The sequence below is a fragment of the Theropithecus gelada genome, chromosome 20, assembly GCF_003255815.1.
Source record: "Theropithecus gelada isolate Dixy chromosome 20, Tgel_1.0, whole genome shotgun sequence".
NCBI lineage: Eukaryota > Metazoa > Chordata > Mammalia > Primates > Cercopithecidae > Theropithecus > Theropithecus gelada.
In genome coordinates, this window is record NC_037688.1 from 49,834,443 (window position 1) to 49,848,219 (window position 13,777).

Consider the following 13,777-nt stretch of genomic DNA (forward strand, 5'->3'; position numbering starts at 1 on the left):
TAGTCATTTATTTAGGCAAACAATAGTTGTATAGCAACTAGAACATCCCAGGAACAAGGTGATAAAACTGGGCCCTTGCACTCATGCATACAGCTTAGTTTCGAGATAGGGAGAAGACAAGGAGAAAGACACACAAAAAAATCCTCAGGGTACTGATTCCTTCTATTTGTTCATTATTCATGAAACATTATACACTTTACTTGAACCAAACCTAGTGCGTAGCACTTACATGCATAAATGTGAATAATGATCTGATATTTCTTTGAAGGCTTCCAAAGGCTTTATAAGCTCATGGCAGAAGACCTAAGAGGAATGCAAACAACAGCAGCAGAAGGCTCTACAAGGCATTGAGAAGGATAAGGCAAACAATTCTATTAGGATGTTGTATTCCTATGGCCACTGTAATAAAGTACCACAAACTGGATTTTAAAAACAACAGAAATGTATTATCTCATTGTTCTGGAGGCTTAAAATCCAAAATCAAGAGGTCAGCAGCATTTGTTTCTTCCGAAGGCTGTTCCATGCCTCTCTTCTAGCTTCTTGTGGCAGTCAGCAACTCTTGGTTTTCCATGTCTTGCAGATGCGTCATTTCAGTTTCTGCCATCATCTTCACATGGCATTGTCCCTGAGTGTCTTCTGTGTCTTTGCATGGGGTTCTATGTGTTCAAATTTCTCTCTTTCTCTTTTTTTTTTTTTTTTTTTTCTGAGATGTAGTTTCACTCTTGTTGCTCAGGCTGGAGCGCAATGGCGTTATCTTGACTCACTGCAACCTCTGCCTCCAGGGTTCAAGCAATTCTGTCTCAGCCTCCCAAGTAGCTGGGATTACAGGCGTGCGCCACCACGCCTGGCTAATTTTTTGTCTTTTTAGTAGAGACAGGATTTCACCACGTGGGTCATGCTGGCCTCGAACTCCTGACCTCGAACTCCTGATCCACATGTCTCAGCCTCCCTAAGTGCCTGGATTATAGGCGTGAGCCACCGAACCTGGCCATTTCCGTCTTCTTATAGGAATACCAGTCAATGGGGTAAGGCCTACCATATCCTGCATAACCTCATCTTGATTACATCTGCTAAGACTCTATTCCAAATATGGTCACATTCATAGGTACTAGGAGTTAGGACTTGAACATATATTTTCGGAGGATACAATTCTACCCACTACAGTAAGAAATAATTTTGAAGGATGTTAAGGAGGTAGCATGCAGAGCAATTAGTGACTGAATATGTGGGATAAGGGAGGGGGTAAGAGGATGGCCACATGGTGGTACCATTAATTGAGGTAGGCAGTGTAGGCAGAAAAGAAGTATATGGTGTGTCTGTGCATGTTAGTGTAGGTCGTGGTGTTGATGGTAGCAGTGGGGAGATACTGGGTTCCATTTAAGAAATGTGGGTGGGAGGTAGGAGCCAGAAGGGAATTGGGCAGTGAAGAAAGTGAAACCCAGAGGCAGCCATGAACAGCTCTGGAGATGAGTGGGCCATCAGAGTTGTATTGGGCTGGGCAGAAATGTCAGGGCTTTTATACCTCCCAGGGATCAGTCACTGAATGTTGTCCACCTGGGAGTGGTATGATCTCCAGAGAGTCCCCTCTCTGCCTCTGAAGCCATCCCAAAACGAGCTGACAGCAAGAAGTTTGGTTGCTGACAGCAAAGGCAACCAGAGCCCTGAAGGGAAAATTGAGCAGCAAATGTTAAATAATAAAAGTGAGTTACAAACACATTCAAGCATATGGGAATACTTCAATTTTTAAAGTTTTAAAATGAAGACATTTGTGAAGGAGGTAATTTCATCTTGATTGTGTGCCTATGTAGAATTGACAGTTCTTTATCGTTTTCTTTTCTCCTCTCAAATTTAAGCAAAGAAAAGATTAAAAAGGGCGGCCGGGCGCGGTGGCTCAAGCCTGTAATCCCAGCACTTTGGAAGGCTGAGACGGGCGGATCACGAGGTCAGGAGATCGAGACCATCCTGGCTAACCCGGTGAAACCCCGTCTCTATTAAAAAATACAAAAAACTAGCCGGGTGTGGTGGAAGGCACCTGTAGTCCCAGCTGCTCGGGAGGCTGAGGCAGGAGAATGGCGTAAACCCGGGAGGCGGAGCTTGCAGTGAGCTGAGATCCAGCCACTGCACTCCAGCCCGGGCGACAGAGCAAGACTCCGTCTCAAAAAAAAAAAAAAAGGCCGGGCGCGGGGGCTCACGCCTGTAATCCCAGCACTTTGGGAGGCCGAGGCGGGCGGATCACAAGGTCAGGAGATCGAGACCACGGTGAAACCCCGTCTCTACTAAAAATACAAAAAATTAGCCGGGCGCGGTTGTGGGCGCCTGTAGTCCCAGCTACTCGGGAGGCTGAGGCAGGAGAATGGCGTGAACCCGGGAGGCGGAGCTTGCAGTGAGCCGAGATCGCGCCACTGCACTCCAGCCTGGGCGACAGAGCGAGACTCTGTCTCAAAAAAAAAAAAAAAAAAAAAAAAAGATTAAAAAGGGCAAAAGTACTATGTGCAGAGTCCTCAAGTGAATACGTGGCATTCGTGAACCTTGGGCATGGCCGACTCCATTGGATGAGTGAGCTTTGGGATCCTTTGCCAACGACAGAAGAGGTGAGACTCTCTGATAATAAAGGCCAGTGGAATTGGGTGGAAATAACTAGATAAGGGAATATGACCCAATACTTGCCCTTGTGGTTGAAATGTTACTGGTTATCTGTGGAAATGTTAATGAATGCAAACAAAGTTGTGTGGGCCTGATGTCCACTGCAATGTAATTTACATGTGTAAGGGAATTGAATCTGCTCAAAGTTGGTGGGCATTAAGCCAAATAAGTTACAATACGTCCATATCATGAAATGTCACACAACTGTAAACATCACAATTGAAGGTATTTGACAACATGGGAAATGGTAACTGGAAAAATCAGGATGCAAAATGGTATACATAACCTGAAATCAACTCTGGTTGAAATTGTTTTCAACCAAAATATTTTTACCAAAGTATTTTTAACAATGTTTCAATATGTTACTTTAATTTTCTGTCTTATATTTTTTGAAATCTTTTCTAGAATGTAAATATTATATTGTTTTTCCCAAAATATAATTTTTAAGCCTCTAGCCTGATTAAAGATGTCAAATTGAAAGTTAAGATGATGTTCATTCATTCACATTCAGTATAAGTGGGTTGCTGCGGGACGTGGTGGCTCACACCTGTAATCCCAGCACTTTGGGAAGCCAGTGTGGGCGGATCACTTGAGGTCAGGAGTTCAAAACCAGCCTGGCCAGTATGGTGAAACCCCATCTCTACTAAAAATATAAAAAATTGGGCCGGGCGCGGTGGCTCAAGCCTGTAATCCCAGCACTTTGGGAGGCCGAGACGGGCGGATCACGAGGTCAGGAGATCGAGACCATCCTGGCTAACACGGTGAAACCCCGTCTCTACTAAAAAAATACAAAAAACTAGCTGGGCGAGGTGGCGGGCGCCTGTAGTCCCAGCTACTCAGGAGGCTGAGGCAGGAGAATGGCGTGAACCCAGGAGGCGGAGCTTGCAGTGAGCTGAGATCCGGCCGCTGCACTCCAGCCTGGGCGACAGAGCGAGACACCGTCTCAAAAAAAAAAAAATAAAAAATAAAAAATTAGTGGGGTGTGATGGCGGGCACCCGTAATCCCAGCTATTCAGGAGGCTGAGGTAGGAGAATCGCTTGAATCTGGGAGGTGGAGGTTGCAGTTAGCTGAGATTGCACCACTGCACTTCAGCCTGAGCTAGAGAACGAGATTCTTTCTAAAAAAAAAAAAGTGGGTTGCATAAGTAATCTCTGTCAGGAGCCAAACTTTGTATCTGAGGGGCACACTGTATGTCTGAGTCCTATGCATCTCACATCAGTAGAGGGCTTTGAGGATGAAGCAGAAGTTAGAAGAAGCAGCAGCAATAAACAAACTGGGTGGTCTTGCATGTACAATAATTCAAATAAGAGTGTTCTGAGGGAACCCAGGAGAAGACATGGCTGTCTCAGCCTACGGGAATTAGTAAAGGCTTCAGAGAGCAGAAGACGTTAACTTGGATCTGGAAGATTTACATAGAGTTTGCTACTCAGAAAGAAGACAGGTGAGGCATCCTGGACAGAATGAATAGCAAATTTATTTCTTTGAAATCGAAGACACACATTATGTTAAATATACCCCCATAAAGTAAGGCAGTCAAATTAGAGGAGGAGACACTGAAAATTATGAAGTATTCTTCGGAATCCGTGTGAGGCCCAGGAGTGTGAATTATGGCCAAAAGGAACAGCCTCAGCCTTCCCAGCACAACATTTTTGCCCACAGAGAACTTCTAGCGACTCCATTTTTCACCTCTATTGGCTTTACCCAGATTGAACCTCAGATTTCCTTAGGCAGGGTTTCTAGGCTCACTCTTCATAACGAGCAATCTGAAAGGAGATCCAGAGCAGGGTGACTTTCAGCTCCAAAGGGCCGTTAGACCCACAGCTTTTATTATGCTGAATGAGGAAAGACTAAAAGCCTTTCCTCTAAGATCTGGAACCTGTGCCCACTTTCACCATAGTTATTCAACATAGTACTGGAAGTCCTAGCTGGAGTGATCAGAGAAGAGAAAGAAATAGAGGGCATCCAAATTGGAAAGGAAGAAGTCAAATTATCCTTGTTTGCAGATGATATGACCTTATATTTGGAAAAACCTAAAGACCTCACCAAAAAAATTACTAGAACTGATAGACAAATTCAGTAAAGTTGTAGGATACAAAATCGCACAAAAATCTGTATCATTTCTCTATGCCAACAGCGAACAATCTGAAAAAGAAATCAAGAACGTAATTCCATTTACAATAACTACAAATAAAATTAACTACCCAGGAATTAAATTAATTAAAGAAGTGAAAGAGCTCTACAATTAAAAACTATCAAATGTTGATCAAAGAAATAGAAGAAGGCACACAAAAATTGAAAGATATTCTATCTTCATGGATTGGAAGAACCAATATTATTAAACTGTCCATACTACTTAAAGCAATCTACAGATTCCCTATAATCCCTATCGAAATACCAATGACATTCTTTACAGAAACAGAAAAACAAACCTAAAATTTATACGAAACTACAAACGACGCAAGCTAAGCTATCAGGATGCAAAGGCGTACTGGATCTGGGGGACTCAGGAGGAAGGGCGGGATGGGGGTGAGGGATAAAAGACTACATATTAGCTGTGTACACGGCTAAGGTGATGGGTGCACCAAAGTCTCAGAAATCGCCACTGAATAACTTATCCGTGTCACAAAACGACCTGCCTCCCAAAAACTTTTGAAATAAAAAGAGGCCAGGCGCGGTGGCTCAAGCCTGTAATCCCAGCACTTTGGGAGGCCAAGACGGGCAGATCACAAGGTCAGGAGATCGAGACCATCCTGGCTAACACGGTGAAACCCCGTCTCTACTAAAAAATACAAAAAAAAAAAAAAAAAAAAAAAACACTAGCCAGGCAAGTTGGCGGGCGCCTGTAGTCCCAGCTACTCCGGAGGCTGAGGTAGGAGAATGGTGTGAACCCGGGAGGCGCAGCTTGCAGTGAGCTGAGATCCGGCCACTGCACTCCAACGTGGGCGACAGAGCAAGACTCCGTCTCAAAAAAAAAAAAAAAGAAAAAGAGAAAGTCATCGAAAAAAACGTTGTTGGAGGATGTGCTGTGTATATTTTCAAAGTGCCCCACATGATACTAAAATGCAGCTATGATTGAAAACCAGTGCTGTAGAGCCTAATAGCATTTACAACAAGAAAGTGCAAAAATATTTGTAACATATAGCCTTTTTTTTTTTTTTTGGAGATGGAGTCTTGCTCTGTCTGGAGTGCAATGGCAGATCTCGGCTCCCTGCAACCTCCACCTCCCGAGTTCAAGTGATTCTCCTGCCTCAGCCTCCCAAGCAGCTGGGATTACAGGCACCCACTACCACGCCTGGCTAAGTTTTGTATTTTTAGTACAGTTGGGGTTTCACCATGTTGGCCAGTCTGGTCTCAAACTCCTGACCTCAGGTGATCTGCCTGTCGCTGTCTCCAAAAGTGTTGGGATTACAGGTGTGAGCCACCATGCCTGGCCAACATATAGCCTTTCAAAATGATTACTTGGAAAGGAATAGTTTGACTTTTATGTAAAAGAATTTTAAATATCATAATTAGAAACAAATGTATTACCTACTTAAGAGAGCAGGGTTGTAGTTAAGTCAGAGTTCATTGATAAGTATCTACTGGATGTATTTATTCTAAGTTCCTTGAAGACACTTTGACAGATAGACTGCTACATTTCAATGAGTTGGCAAAGACTGCTATGCCTGGAAATGACAGATAATTCCACAGGACGTCCATCTGTAAGAGCATGCCTTCCTGCCAACCACTTTGCCAAGAGCCCATTTTATGTCCTTGTTCCTCAAACTATAGATAAAAGGGTTCAGCATGGGACTCACTACTGTGAACATCACAGCAGCTGCTATATCTCTCTGAGCTGAGTGGGAGGATGAAGGGCTGAAATACAGAGATATGATGGTGCCATAGAAGAGGAGAACCACAGCCAGGTGGGAGCCACAGGTGGAGGAAGTTTTCCATCTTCCCTTCATGGATGGGACCCTCAGGATGGCACAGGCGATGTGCATATAGGAAGCCTATATGGGGTGATCATGACTAGGGAATTATATGGGGTGATCGTGACTAGGGCAGCCTCAGTAAGAATCATCACCTCATTGAGGTGTGTGTCTGAACAGGAGAGTTTCAGGAGGGGAGTCGCGTCACGGAAGACGTGAGGGATGGTGTTGTCTGCACAGAATGAGAGTCGAGCCATCAGCCGGATGTGCAGCAGAGCATTCAAGCTGTTAACCACCCGTGATCCAGTGACCAGCAGGGCACAAAGCTGATGGGTCATCTTTGCTGTGTAATATAAGGGGTGGCACACAGCGACAAAGTGGTCATAGGCCATCACAGCCAGGAGGAAATTGGCCATGTCAGCAAGCTCACTGATAAAATACATCTGCGTGAGGCAGCCAGAGAAGGAGATGGTTTGAGTCCCGAGTATGTGTTCCCCACCCAACTAGTTAGCAGCTCATAAAGAGACTGGAGGAACAGCTGATGATTACTGGGTTAATCTCAAGTGACAACTGATGGATTTAGGACTCCTATACTTTATTTCTCTGTACTGTACTCTTTACTTCCTGTATCTGGATGATGTAGAAAAGAAGATTCCTAAAAGAACCTCACATCTGAGCCAACACATATTTAATTTTTCACCTCTGCGACCTTACCTGGAGAAGGTTGGTGCTGTCACTATCAGTTGTTCCTCACTTCTACATAACTGGTCAATGCTTCTACTTATTGTGGGAGTTGGAATGTCTTGGAAACACAGGCGGGTCCTGAGTGTGTGAGGAGTAGGGGCTCATGGCCTTAGTCCTCTGTGTAAGTAACTATTGGGGCAATCACAGAGCAGGCATTTGCAGGAACCTGCTTTGGCCACTGGGACCAGATTCCCTGAGAGCCTCATTAGGGACAAGAAGAACATAATTGTCCCACCTAATTTTGGCCCCTTTGGACCAAACAATGATGACATACAATATTAACTAAGGTTTAGATAAAACTCTTGGATCAAAACTTGAAGATAATTAGAAATGAAGCCATCCTGATAGAGATAAATCACAGACAAAATTCCTTGGAACCACAAACCTCCTCACCTTGTGATCTGGTCTTGTGCCCATAGATGTGGAAATTCTGTCATGAAATCCTTTGCAGTATCACTGCCTCTGTTGAGATATGGGGCTGTCCCTTGTTTTCTGTGCAGCCCTTGCTTTCCTCTGCCTGGTCATCTTCAGAGATTAGCGATGCTTCATGTTTTCCATTTTACAGGAGGAAACGTTAAAAGCACATTACTGATATGGGCTTAATTCATGAAAATATTTGGGGCCAGGCACGGTGGCTTAAGCCTATAACCCAATACTTTGGGAAGCCAAGGTGGGCAGATCACCTAAGGTCAGGAGTTCAAGACCAGCCTGGCCAACACAGTGAAACTCTGTCTCTACTACAAATACAAAAATTAGCCAGGCATGGTGGCATGTGCCTGTAGTCCCACCTACTTGGGAGGGTGAGGCACAATAATTGCTCGAACCCAGGAGGTGGATGTTGCAGTGAACCGAGATCCTGCCACTGCACTCCAGCCTGGGCAATAAAGCAAGACTCTGTCTCAAAAAAAAAAAAAAAGGGAAAAAGAAAATGTTTGAGATGAAGGGTAGTCTGATTCTAAGGGAGGTTTTCTCCAGGAGAACCCAGGATGCTGTGATTTATGAGCTCTACACCCCTAGGATGGATATATTTTGGGATGTCCCTCCAACTCACATGGTTTACCCTTTTCTTGGGCTAGAGCTCCCTAATCTGCATAGGCACAGTGTGGTGGGGCCCCAGGAGTCATGTTTATACCACCTCCCCTTCACCATAGCTGGCTGAACCAGAGTATTTGGAATCAGGATTGAGCAAAGCCATCACTACCTGCTTGGCTAGAATGTGTAAATCCAATCACCTTCTCCCTGTCCCATTGTTTTGTTTTGTTTTTTTTTTTTTTTTGAGACAGAGTTTCACTGTGTCATCAGGCTAGAGTTCAGTGGTTCGATCTTGACTCACTGCAACCTCCGCCTCCTGGGTTCAAGAGATTCTACTGCCTCAACCTCCCAAGTAGCTGGGACTACAGGCACACGCCACCATGCCCAGCTAACTTTTGTATTTTTAGCAGAGACAGGGTTTCACCTTGTTGGCCAGAATGGTCTCGATCTCTTGACCTCGTGATCCACCTGCCTCAGCCTCTCAAAGTGCTGGAATTACAGGTGTGAGTTACCCACCCAACCTCTCTCTCTTTCTTTCTCTCTTCCTTCCTTCCTTCCTTCCCTCCTTTCTTTCTTTCTTTTTTCTTTCTTCTTTCTTTCTTTCTTTTTTTTAGATGGAGTCTCTCTGTGTCGCTAGGCTGGAGTGCAGTGGCGCAATCTCAGCTCACTGCAACCTTCACCTCCCAGGTTCAAGCGATTTTGCTGCCTCAGCCTCCCAAGTAGCTGGGACTATAGGCGCACGCCACCACAACCAGCTAATTTTTTGTATTTTTAGTAGAAACAGGGTTTCACCATTTTGGCCAGGATGGTCTCGATCTCTTGACCTCGTGATCCACCTGCCTCGGCCTCCCAAAGTGCTGGGATTATAGGCGTGAGCCACTGCGCCTCGCCCCCTTTCTTTTCTTTTCTTTTCTTTTCTTTTCTTTTCTTTTCTTTTCTTTTCTTTTCTTTTCTTTTCTTTTCTTTTCTTTTCCTTCCTTCCTTCCTTCCTTCCTTCCTTCCTTCCTTCCTTCCTTCCTTCCTTCCCTTCCTTCCTTCCTTCCTTCCTTCCTTCCTTCCTTCCTTCCTTCTTTCCTTCTTTCTTTCTTTCTTTCTTTCTTTCTTTCTTTCTTTCTTTCTTTCTTTCTCCCTCTCGCTTTCTCTCTTTCTCTCTTATGTTTCTTTTTGGAGAGTATTTTTAAGATGAGATTAACATTTAAATCAATAGAATTTGAGTACAGCAGATTAGCCTCCATAGTGTGGGTGGGCCTTATCTAATCAGTTGAAGGCCACAATAGAAAAAGTCAGCCGACTGCCTTTGGCCTCGAGCTGCAACACCAGCTCTTTGCTAGGTCTACAGCCTTCTGGTCCACCTTTCATATTTTGAACTTGCCAAGCCTCCACAATTACGTGTACCAATTCCTTAGAATTTAAAATCTTACCTTCCCACCCACCCTACCCATCCTTTAGCAATATATTTTGTTGACTCTTTTCTCAGGAGAACTAAAAAACCAGTCTTATGACTGAGCGTGGTGTCTCATGCCTGAAGTCCCAGCACTTTGGGAGGCAAAGACAGGAGGATTGCTTGAGGCCAGGAGTTCAATATCATCCTAGACAACATAGTGAGACCCCATTTCTACAAAAACAAAAACGAAACAACAACAATTAAAAAATGCATCTGTTAACAGTGCCCCAAATCATGACTCCAAGCCAGCTAGTGAGGACACCAGTGCTGCTACCACCAAGCACTAGATGCTGCAGATTGCATTTCTGATGTTCTTCTCACAGACATTCGCTACTACCCCTAGCATTACTGTTGTCACACTCCAGGAATCCAGGTCCCTACAATGGCTGCCACTGCCAGAGCAAGTTCCTCCTGGTCTCCCCTTCTCTGTATCAAATGCAGGGCAGGTATATCTGATGGGCAGAGAGCCTGTCACTTGTTCTCATTCTAGCTGAAAGAGACACTCAGAAGCAAGTTTCTGGTGTACTTATTTCTATAGTGGGAGGTGAGCTGTCTTCCCAACAACATCCATAAATTAGGGGACTCTACAAAGTTTGGAAGTGGGCCCAGATGCTGGGAAGCCACAAAGTCTAACAAATGTCCACTAGAGTCATCCTCTGGCTTGCAATATTAATATGTACACCTCTTCCCCAAAACACACCCTTCTGAAAATCTTAGGATGGATCCTAACATAATGCAAGTATCACTTACAAAACCGAAAGCCCCACTCACCCATGTTCAAAAGAGGGACATTCAAAGGTGAAAATTAGTAGATAAAAATATACATGGAATAGCAGAGACAAAAGTGTGTAAGACAGACAAAAGACAAATTGAAAAACAGAATCTTTTTTTTTTTTTGAGACAGAGTCTTACTGTCGCCCAGGCAGTAGTGCAGTAACACGATCTCCACTCACTGCAACTTCCACTTCCCAGGCTCAAGGGATCCTCTCACCTCAACCTCCTGAGTAGCTGGTATCACAAGAACCCGCCACTATGCCCAGCTTTTTTGTATTTTTAGTAGAGATGCAGTTTCACCATGTTGGTCCGTCTCGTCTCAAACTCCTGACTTCAGGTGATCTGACTTCCTTGGCCTCCCCAAGGGCTGGGATTACAGGCGTGAGCCACCATGCCCGGCCTAATTTTTTCTCACATGCTGAAAGCTTTGAAAAGGAAGATCTTGATACAGAGGGAAGGAGCCCTTCATCCAAGTAAACTGTTTCAGAACGTCTGAGAGAATGAGCAAACACAAGAAAGTAGAATGAGTAATATTAATATTAACCAAAGTACAGTTTAAGCGGAAACAAGAATTGAAGAGGACAAAGATCATTCTGTTACTAGAAGGTATTTAATATAATTCATAATCAATGGATAACATTCACCAACCTCCAGGCTTTCTGTGTTAGTCCATTTTCGCTACTATAAAGGAATACCCGACACTGGGTAATTGATAAAGAGAAGAGGTTTATTTGGGTCATGGTTCTGCAGGCTGTACAAGAAGCATGGTGTGGGCATCTACTTCTGGTGAGGCCTCAGGAAGTTTCCAATCATGGCAGAAGGTGAAGTGGGAACAGGTGTGTCACCTGAAGAGCGAAGAAACAAGAGGGAGAAGGGGAAGCTCCCAGGCTCTAACAATCAGAGCTCATGATAACATTACCATGTGGGGGGAACCAAGCCATTCATGAGGGACCCACCCCCATGACCTAAACACCTCCTGCCAGGTGCCACCTCCAACACTGGGAATCACATTTCAATATGAGATTTGGTGGAGACAAACAACCAAACCACATCACCTCCATAACCAAACATCAAATCAAAAAGTAAAGCTGGCTCCACATGGTAGCTCATGCCTGTAATCCCAGAACTTTGGGAGGCTGAGGTAGGCAGATCGCTTGAGGTCAGGAGTTCAAGACCAGCCTGGCCAACATGGTGAAACCCCATTTCTATTATAAATACGAAAATTAGCCAGGCATGGTGGTGGATGTCTGTAATCCCAGCCACTCAAGAGGCTGAGGCAGGAAAATCACTTGAACCCAGGAGGCAGAGGTTGCAGTGAGCCGAGATCATGCCACTGCATTCCAGCATAGGCAACAGAGTGAGACTTCATCTCAAAAAAAAAAAAAAAAAAGATGTTTAAAAAAAAAAAAGTAAAAGCTTACTGCAATCATCCTGTAAATAATAAAAAAAGTAAAAGCTATTAACATATAGAAAGAAAAGAATTGAAATGTTTATTATTAGACTTCACAAATCAAATAAATTAATAAGAAGCAGAATTCAAATATTATAATCTTCGTATAGACCTATTTGAATTATATGGTATAGCTACAGCTATATCATGAGAAAAAAATAGATTGAAGTCAATTCCACATAAAAAGATCCCAGGGACCCAAAGGGAATCTCAAAGGAATAAGCCTGGATCTGCTCTGGGTGTTCCTGGGGAAACCTGGTTTGACACAGTGGGACTGGAAGCCCCAGGGCCAGGGAGTGGGTATATATCTGGAGGCAGTTTTTGTTTTGTTTGTTTTTTTTTGAGACAGGCTCTTGCTTTATTCCCCAGGCTGGAGTGCAGTGGTGCCATCACAGCTCACTGCAGCCTCAACCTCCTGGGCTCACGTGATCCTCCCACCTCAGCCTCCCAAGTAGCTGGGACTACAGGTATGAGCCACCATGCCCAGTTAATTTTTTAATTTTTTGTAGAGATGGAGTCTCACTATATTGCCCAGGCTGGTCTCAAGCTCCTGGGCTCAAATGATCCTCCCTCCTTGAACTTTAAAAGTGTTGAGATTACAGGTGTGAGCCACCACGCCCGGCCCGGAGTCAGATTTTAATGGAGAATAACATGAGTTTGAACACAGATAACTGTGATCTGAACTTAGGTGGGTCCCGGTGTGACCCCCAAAGGGATGGGGCACAGGCATCTATATTGCAGCACACAGGCTTCCAGCTGTTCAGACATCGAAGGGCAGGGACTACACTGTGTACCAGCAACTCACAGGATCGTGCCAGTGGATGCTTTAAGCTCCCCATTCTCTCCCTCTCTCCACCTGACTGACTCCTTTGAGTGAACTTCTGGGGTGCTTTTTGACACCCACAGGGAGGTGCTGGTAGTAATGGCAGGGTATGGTTAGGCAGAAATAATGAATAACAAAGGAAAAGTGACATTAATTTTTACTCCAAGCTGGAGAAATAGATCACTCAGGCTACCTGTGGCAATAATAAATACAAACAACGATTCACACACAAGGAAGTGTGCAGCAGTGTTTGTTATAGTACAGAAACACTTGAAATTGTTCAGAGTTGGGGAATGGGTGAATTATATCACGTCCCTGTGATGAAATATTATGCAGCCATTAAAATCACATTTCTGAGTCGAGCATGGTGGCTCATGCCTGTAATACCAGCACTTTGGGAGGCCAAGGCGGGTGGATCACGAGGTCAGGAGATCGAGACAATCCTGGCCAACATGGTGAAACCCCATCTCTACTAAAAATACAAAAAGTAGCTGGGCGTGGTGGTATGTTCCTGTAGTCCCAGCTACTCAGGAGGCTGAGGTAGGAGAATTGCTTAAATCTAGGAGGCGGAGGTTACAGTGAGTCATGGTCGCACCACTGCACTCCAGCCTGGCGACAGAGTGAGATTCTGTCTCAAAAACAAAAACAAAAACAAAAAAAGTCACATTTCGGCCGGGCGCGGTAGCTCAAGCCTGTAATCCCAGCACTTTGGGAGGCCGAGACGGGCGGATCACGAGGTCAGGAGATCCAGACCATCCTGGCTAACACGGTGAAACCCCGTCTCTACTAAAAATACAAGAAAATTAGCCGGGCGAGGTGGTGGGCGCCTGCAGTCCCAGCTACTCGGGAGGCTGAGGCAGGAGAATGGCGTGAACCCAGGGGGGCGGAGCTTGCAGTGAGCCGAGATCGCGCCACTGCACTCCAGCCTGGGTGACAGAGCGAGACTCCGTCTCAC

The 13,777-nt window shown here is 44.7% G+C and overlaps 1 pseudogene; it reads right to left on the reverse strand.

Moving 5' to 3' along the window:
• Nucleotides 1-4,386: 4,386 nt before the first annotated feature.
• LOC112613865 lies at nt 4,387-7,716 on the reverse strand (annotated as a pseudogene).
• Between the last annotated feature and the right edge of the window lie 6,061 nt (nt 7,717-13,777).